Consider the following 9,170-nt stretch of genomic DNA (forward strand, 5'->3'; position numbering starts at 1 on the left):
AACAGAGTGTGGGAAAATTTTGTGTGGAAATACATACCAGAGAACACAACACAAGATTTTATACAACAACAAAAAAAAAGGAAGAATAAGTGTGCAAAAATGAGAACGTTACACCAAAATTAACTTCACAGAAAATATTTTAAAATATGTTTTGAATGAAGACACGCTACTCTTTATTTTTGGGTTCAGTTCTTCTATTCTCTGCAAGATGGTAATCTTATTTATGCCAAAAGGGCCACACAGATGGGAAGTGATGTAACGTACAAAACACGAATTTAAGGATGAAAGGTCAGCAGGAAGTAGAGAGGAGACACCTTTCCCACCACCTAATGTTCCCAACAAATGAGGAGGAGATACTGTACACCATATGAAAAGGTCCATCTCCATTCCTCAATATAACGTCATGTTCCCAACAAATGAGGAGGAGATACTGGACACCATATGAAAGGTCCATCTCCATTCCTCAATACAACGTCATGTTCCCAACAAATGAGGAGGAGATACTGGACACCATATGAAAGGTCCATCTCCATTCCTCAATATAATGTCTTGTTCCAAACAAATGAGGAGGATATACTGGACACCATATGGAAGGTCCATCTCCATTCCTCAGTATAACATCATGTTCCAAACAAATGAGGAGGAGATACTGTACACCATATGAAAGGTCAATCTCCATTCCTCAAAGGCTATAAAGTATGTGCCTAACAAACGAGGAGGAGATACTGGACACCACATGAAAGGTCCATCACCATTCCTCAATATACGGTCATGTTCCGAACAAATGAGGAGGAGATACTGTACACCATATGACAGGCCCATCTCCATTCCTCAATATAATGTCATGTTCCCAACAAACAAACTACTATACCTACATACAGTAAGTGGCTCTTGATTGTAAAACATTGCAGGTGTCATCTCTCTTAACAGATGGTGACAATGTCTGGAACACCTCAGAAGCAGATATTTTATCTTCTGACTGTAACACAGCAGATCACGGTACAGCTCAATATTCTCCCAAGAAATAGAACCCTCTAATCCTGAAGAGTTTTTCGACAGATCACATATTATTCCCCATGATGTACACCCCAGACTTCAGAGTGTGGACAGATCAGGAGAAATCTGTAATTTCCCTTCTCATAAATCAGACACCGTGGCCCTGATTCACTATTGGGCGTGGGCGCATATTTATGGGCTTAAGCCCAATTTTCATGGGCGTCCGTCATTTTTTACCCTGCAACCTAATTCACTATTGAGCAGAGCCCATAAGCAGATGCCCAATCTAATTCACAAAAAGACACACGCCCGAAATCAGACTCACAAAACAGACTTGCTAAGAAGCAAGTCTAAAACCATGAAAAATCACTGCAGAGACATGTTCACTTAGAAATTTGCTTTGCCAAATATCAGGACTTCACTTTAAACAATATCTGCTATTTCCAAAAAAATTAAAAATGTGTTAAAAATCGTTTTTTTCAAGGAAATCGACACAGTAAAAATCTAGAAGCCCGTGCAGTGTCTTTGGCAGATACAACTGAGCATGTGCAGAACACCTTTTAGACCTCTGCCATGGGCGTTTGCTTTTTAGCCACTGACTAATAGTGAATCTGATTGTGGATTCCTCTGAGAGCCGGCACTCGCTCGCGACTATTGTGTTTAATAAACAGCATTAAGCATATCTTCATGTAATCTAACTAGATTTCCTTAGTTCTAGTGATTCTATTTTTGTTTCTTATCATTTATAATTATTTCTGTAATGATTTTACTTATTTCAAAGGTCTAGATAATATTTATTTTGACAGCTGAATGTAAAAATAAAGGTCCACAATAAAAAAAAAAAAAAAAAACAGCGTGGGTCCCCCCTCTCATCCATACCAAGCCCTTCAGGTCTGGTATGGATATTAAGGGGGAACTCCACGCTGAAATTTAAAAAAAAAAACAGCGTGGGTCCCCCTCAATATCCATACCAGACCCTTATCCGAGCATGCAGCCCGGCAGGTCAGGAAAGGGGGGGGGGACGAGCGAGCGCCCCCCCCCTCCTGAACCATACCAGGCCACATGCCCTCAACATGGGGGGGTGCTTTGAGGCAGGGGGGCTCCCCCCCCCAAAGCACCTTGTCCCCATGTTGATGAGGACAAGGGCCTCTTCCCCACAACCCTGGCCGGTGGTTGTGGGGGTCTGCGGGCAGGGGGCTTATCAGAATCTGGAAGCCCCCTTTAACAAGGGGGCCCCCAGATCCCGGCCCCCCCCCTACGTGAACGAGTCTGCGGTAGATGCTCCCGCAGACTCCTTCACAAAAAAAAAAAGTGTGGTGTAAAAAAAAAAACACAGTACAGGGTCTTTGACAAGTCCTTTATTAAAACAATGTCCCCCGAAGTAGATCCAACGTCAATCACGGCGGCGGCGGCAGGGACCCGAAAAAAGAAAAAAAAAAAAAGGTTCCGCTCCAGTCCAAGGCTTCCAGCCATGTGAAGAAGAGGCTAGCTGACAGTTCTTATATAGGTATGGGGCGGGGCCAGCCGGGCACATCATCCCCGCCCCTTACCTATTTGAGAAATGTCACCCTGTCTCTCCGCTGAGGCTAACTAGCTGAATGCAGGAGACAGTCTGACATTTCTTATATAGCTATGGGGCGGGGCCAGCCGGGGACATCATCCGAGTGACCCGCCCCATGTCACATGCTTGCTGTTCCCGGCTGGCCCCGCCCCATAGCTATATAAGAAATGTCAGACTGTCTCCTGCATTCAGCTAGTTAGCCTCAGCGGAGAGACAGGGTGACATTTCTCAAATAGGTAAGGGGCGGGGATGATGTGCCCGGCTGGCCCCGCCCCATACCTATATAAGAACTGTCAGCTAGCCTCTTCTTCACAAGGCTGGAAGCCTCCGACGGGAGCGGAACCTTTTTTTTTTTTCTTTTTTCGGGTCCCTGCCGCCGCCGCCGTGATTGACGTTGGATCTACTTCGGGGGACATTGTTTTAATAAAGGACTTGTCAAAGACCCTGTACTGTGTTTTTTTTACACCACACTTAGTTTTTTTGTGAAGGAGTCTGCGGGACCATGTACCGCAGACTCGTTCACGTAGGGGGGGGGGGGCGGGATCTGGGGGCCCCCTTGTTAAAGGGGGCTTCCAGATTCTGATAAGCCCCCCGCCCGCAGACCCCCACAACCACCGGCCAGGGTTGTGGGGAAGAGGCCCTTGTCCTCATCAACATGGGGACAAGGTGCTTTGGGGGGGAGCCCCCCCTGCCTCAAAGCACCCCCCCATGTTGAGGGCATGTGGCCTGGTATGGTTCAGGAGGGGGGGGGGCGCTCGCTCGTCCCCCCCCTTTCCTGACCTGCCGGGCTGCATGCTCGGATAAGGGTCTGGTATGGATATTGAGGGGGACCCACGCTGTTTTTTTTTAAAATTTCAGCGTGGAGTTCCCCCTTAATACCCATACCAGACCTGAAGGGCTTGGTATGGATGAGAGGGGGGACCCACGCTGTTTTTTTTATTATTTATTTAATTCACGGAAATAATTTAAAATTCAGCTGTCAGTGGGAAACCCCGATGACAGCTGAAACATTCCTTCTGTCCCTGCAGAGAGCTCCGCTATTATATTTGACATTAAAAAGTATAGAGACTGCAACATTGTATCCATTTGTATCCATTCCGGATATAGATGTTTTTATTCGGATACAAATAGATACAATGTTGCAACCTTTATACTTTTTAATGTCAAATATAATAGCGCAGCTCTCTGCAGGGACAGAAGTAATTACTTCGCTATTATATTTGCAGGCCGTAGATGGGGCGAAAATCGAACAATTTTTTTGCCATTGGTGGTAACGTCGGCCCATTGAACAACCGATTTTTTTTTTTTAAAACGGTCAGTTTTCGCCCCATCTAAGGCCTGCATTTTTCTTTTTCTTATTCTTTTTTTTTATTCTTTTTCTTGCAGGTCATGGCTCATGTGCAGATTATTTATCTGTTAAAAGATCAGCCAATTTGCCGATCATTGCAGCTAAAATCGGCCGATCTGCAAAATCGGCCAATTTTTATCCAAATTTACCAATTAAAAAAAGTTGCAAAATCCCCAAAAATGGCTGACCAATTAACCCACTAACGGGCTGAAAATCAGCCGATTTTTTTTGCGGACGATTTTAGACCCATGTAAAGCAGGCCATAGATGGGTCTAAAATCGGCCGATTTTTCTGCCGAAAAGAAAATCGAACGATTTTCGGGCCGTTAGTGGGTTAATTGGTCAGCTGTTTTTCGGGATTTTGGCACATTTTTTTTATCAGTAAATTTGGAACAAAAAATTTTCAACTTTACTGGTAAACAAAATATGCTAAAATCCCAAAAAATGGCTGACCAATTATCCCAATAACGGAAGAGGCCCTTGTCCCCATTAACATGGGGACAAGGTGCTTTGGGGGGGAGCCCCCCTTCCCCAAAGCACCCCCCCATGTTGAGGGCAGGTGGCCTGGTATAGTTCAGGAGGGGGGGCGCTCGCTCGTCCCCCCCCCTTTCCTGACCTGCCGGGCTGCATGCTCGGATAAGGGTCTGGTATGGATTTTGGGGGGATCCCCAAGCTGTTTTTTTTTTATTTCAGCGTGGAGTTCCCCCTTAATATCCATACCAGATCCGAAGGGCTTGGTATGGATGGGAGGGGGAACCCCACGCTTTTTTTTTTTTTTTTTACATTCAGCTGTCAGTGGGGAACCCCGCTGACAGTTGAAACATTAACACATGGCTGTCGCTCCTACAATCCCGCATGAGTTATGTTATCAACTCATGCAGCATTTTAGTAGCGAAAACCAATGCAGCGCTCATGTTTCAGCTGTCGGCGGAGTTCCCCACTGACAGTTGATGTAAAAGTATTGCAGGGAATTATAAACAATTTGTAAAAAACCCGGCGTGGGGTCCCCCCTCCCATTCATACTAAGCCCTTCGGGTCTCGTATGGATGTTAAGGGGTAACTCCACGCTGAAATTAAATAAAAAACAGCATGGGGTACCCCCCAAAATCCATAACAGATACTTATCTGAGCATGCAGCCCAGCAGGTCAGGAAAGGGGGGGGGGACAAGCGAGCGCCTCCCCCCCTCCTGAACCATACCAGGCCACATGCCCATACCAAATTATTCAAACATTTGTAAACAGACCAATTAACTGAAATGGTTTGGCATTTGTACCCCAAATATGACGTTCCCTGAGGCATTGGTAAACCGAGGTACGCCTGTATTAGTATTGCAATCCTTTGTATTGGGATACATAGAACCATCATACATGTGAATTGGCAACATAGCACAACATTTGTGTCACATTGGAGATATCTGGTAGTTACACTGAACTTGCCCAGGGACCTAGGATTGATTCACAGCACAGAAATACAGGCTGGATTAGCAATGTAGCTCCGTGGATTAGTGGTTAGCACTACTGCCTCACAACTCTAGGGTTGTCGGTTTGAATCCCAACCACGGCAAGGAAGTAGTATGATCTCCGTGTGTGGCTGTCTTCAAATAGATGTTCTGGCAACATCTTTGCTTTCTGTCTAAGTGATCCCTAAAATGTGAATTAGAATGAGGCCTTGTCTGTTGAAACACCTTCAAAGCTGCACCTTATGTGAATGTCATACAATGGGGTAAGATAAGAGCCTGGAGCACTAATAGATTTGATAATGATGGTTTACACTCAACCCACTTTTGTGAAGGATTTGGCAAGCAAAGAGCTGACAGAGAGAGAGAAGAGCGAGCCAGTGAGATGAAGAAGAGTGAGCGAGAAAAACATACTGAAGAGTGATAAAGAGAGACATACAGAAGAGTGAGCGAGAGAGAAGAGCGAGCCAGTGAGACAAAGAAGAGTGAGCGAGAGAGAAAAGACTTGGTTGGTGAATCCACACATCAAACTTGTCACAAATACTGGTATGGATTTTTCCACCAAATGCAAAGCAGACCGCACGCCTTCAAAGATTTATTTCCTTTGTTAATTCTCCTGCTTCGTTCACACTATATGCAAATGAAAATTACTGTTTTAGTTGCCAATTTTACTGTGTTTTCTAGAGAATTACTAACTAGTTGTGTTTTCAATTGTGTGTAGCATTGCGATTTCTATTTGAGTCTAGATGTTAAATTGCTAATAAATGGCCAAAATCTTCAAATACCTTTGAACTCTCGCTGCAACAAATGGCGTAAGTTAATACACTCACATTCACATTCATTATATCCAATATCAGGTACCATGTCAATTCACAAATCGCACCTGAAATTGCACACCCTGGATGCGACTTGTCATGCGATTGGCATGGCCAGCAACTTGCCCTTTGCATGGCAAATTGCACACAATGTTACTGGGGGCTAACACCACTGTCACATCTAATCCGATGCGGCAATTGCCCAACTTACAGTGAAGTTGCACGAGTTCACAATCCAATTGGATGTGAACAGAGCCTACAGTGGCCAATAGGGTGCGACTTGGTCTACGATTTGCAAGTCGCCTGTAATGCCAATTGCATGGCAATCGCAAACAATGTTACTGGGGGCTACCCGGTCACATTAAAGCAGATTTCTAAGTGGTGTTATTGACACCACAGTCACATCATGTGACTTGCATAGAAGTTGCATGATTTCAAAGTTAGGGTACATGGTGATTTCAAGTGCAATTTGCAAGACAATCGACACCGATCTCTCAGCAAATTGCATGAAAAGTAGTGTATTCATTACTCTATTATTACTTGCGGCTCCAACCAAGTTTGAACCACAACAATATGAACGCTCCAATAGTGTGCACATTGAGTGGGACTTGGCATGTGATTTGCACAACATGCAAGTTGTAAATCGTCTGCAAAGTCGCACCCTATTGTCTGCTATTAGAGCGACCACATGGGTGCGTTTCAAACACTGATTTCTATAGTAGTACATGTACTACTTTAGTGGCAATTTGCATAGAGATCTGTGTCAGATGTCTTGAAAATTGCATTAAAATGGTAAACTTTACTGTAAGTCGCAGGATTTGTAAATCAGCTTTGCCCAGAGTGTAATGTTTGGTGATGTTTGATTTCTGGAGTGTTTTGCCAATTGATGGGAAATTCACCATACTAGTCAAATCGATTTGTCATTTTCAGTATTGCATACAAGATGTGGTCATGTGACTGTCTTAACTCATGCGAGAATCTGGAGGGAATTGTGACCATAGTAGCAATAACGGTTCCAATTGGGGTTCCCTTTCACATCCCTGCTCAATGTTCTGTTGTATGCTGCACACGTACATTTCACTGTATATTTCTTTCTGATTTGTGGGGCCTGTATACCAAGGGTTAATGCAGGTAGGAAGCGGATTCATCAGGTGAAAACACTTTCACTGACCAAATTAAGGTCAGTGGTGGGTGTGGCTTCATTGGGTGTGGGGCCTTGTTTGCTCCAAATACAACCTAGCTTATATAAAGATGTGCAGTAGGGAGTGATTTGGCCTGTTACTAGGCCGGGTGGTTTGTGACTAAGTCCTTGCTTGTAGTGGTTTGGGGGAAGAAGAGATTTTGTGCTGAATTGCCCCAGACACCACCCAGGCTGTGTTTGGAAGTGGGCTGGAAATGTTTGCATATTTTTGGCCTTGTAAAGTGTTTGTGTGTTATTGCACAATGATTGTGTTTTTTTCTCTTTGCATTGAAAGCCTCACACATGTCAATCGTTTTGTTTAAAATCTGCTCTTGTTTTAATTTTGCTTGCTTATTTAGACTCCAATGCATTTTTCTGACAAACCTGCTGACAAATGTATGTGTAGGGGATTTGTAGAGGTGGGAGGGGATTTGTAGAGGTGGGAGGGTTTTTTTCACATGCTTTGTTTTCTTGATATTTTGATCTGAAGACTTTTTTTTTTGAATGGATCTTTATACTACGTGATTGTGTAAGTAAATCCTATGTGCATGAAAATGTTACTTGATTCATCTTCCCCTTTGTTTCCTGCTATAACCTGAGCACACACAGTTCACTAGAAGTATCTTTAGATTGTAAGCTCTTATGAGAAGGAGTGTTTTATTTTTGCCACATCAATCCTATTTTTGTGACTCACCAAGATATTGACTGTACCTACTTGTTCCTGCTGACCAAATAAATGACGATATATTTGATCAATAAATATTTGACCGATGTTTTTGTGTTTATTTTATGTTCAATATATGAACAACCTTAATAGTTACTTTGTATACTTATATAATCTGCTCAAATGTAGCTTGTAAGAGCGTGAATATGCAAGTGGGTGCAAACTGGCTTTTTCAAAACCAAAAAAAAAAAACCCACTTGCACCACAATATTATGTACTAATGAATGTCACATTCACTGTGCAGCCAGCTACAGGTTTTCTACAATTCGATTTACAGTAATAAAATAGTCCACACTTTGTTGATTTTTGGCCTTTGGCAACAAATATTAGCCAAGGTTAAAAAAAACAAATCAATAAGAAACACACATTTGCGAAAGCTATCATAGCCGCACATAAAAATGCGCGATTGCAAACAAATAAGCACCAAACAGGTGTCCGCATGGCGCATGAACGGCTATCCTGGAAGTCCGTCATCACGTGCGCGCGCACCCGGAAGTGGTTGTGGGGAGTGTAAGTGGATGACAAGTGGTTGGAGGTTTTGTGTTGGTTGAAAATTTTGATAACCTTATTGGCATTTGGACATGGCGAGAGCACAGTTATCAACTGAGGAGATGATCCTTATATGTACAGTAAGTGTGGCCATTGGAAACATGTTTATAACATGTGAGGGACAGGTAATTGCAATTTTGTGGGTGGGGCCTAGCAGAATCTCACTTGGTGCACATGCTACTTATCTGTACATTAGCTCCTGGGTATTGATGGGTCAATGATATTAACCACTTGCCTACTGGGTACTCCTACCCCCTTCCTGTCCTGGCCAATTTTCATCTTTCTGCACTGTTACCCTTTGAATGACAATTGTGCGGTCATGCCACATTGTACCCATCTTAAATTTATATCAGTTTTTTCAGACAAATAGAGCTTTCTTTGGGTGGTATTGACTTGCTGCTGTGTGTTTTACTTTTTGCTCGATAAACCACAAAATAGCTCATAATGAATAAAAGTCTGTTTATATTATAACATTTGGTAAACTGGTAATTTAGCAACACTGATGTGCGTTGATGAGGCAGCACTGGTGGGTGGCACTGCT

This window comes from Staurois parvus, unplaced genomic scaffold (genome assembly GCF_062004578.1).
Source record: "Staurois parvus isolate SC_StPar_1 unplaced genomic scaffold, SC_StPar_1.0 ptg000449l, whole genome shotgun sequence".
In the NCBI taxonomy this organism is placed as follows: domain Eukaryota; kingdom Metazoa; phylum Chordata; class Amphibia; order Anura; family Ranidae; genus Staurois; species Staurois parvus.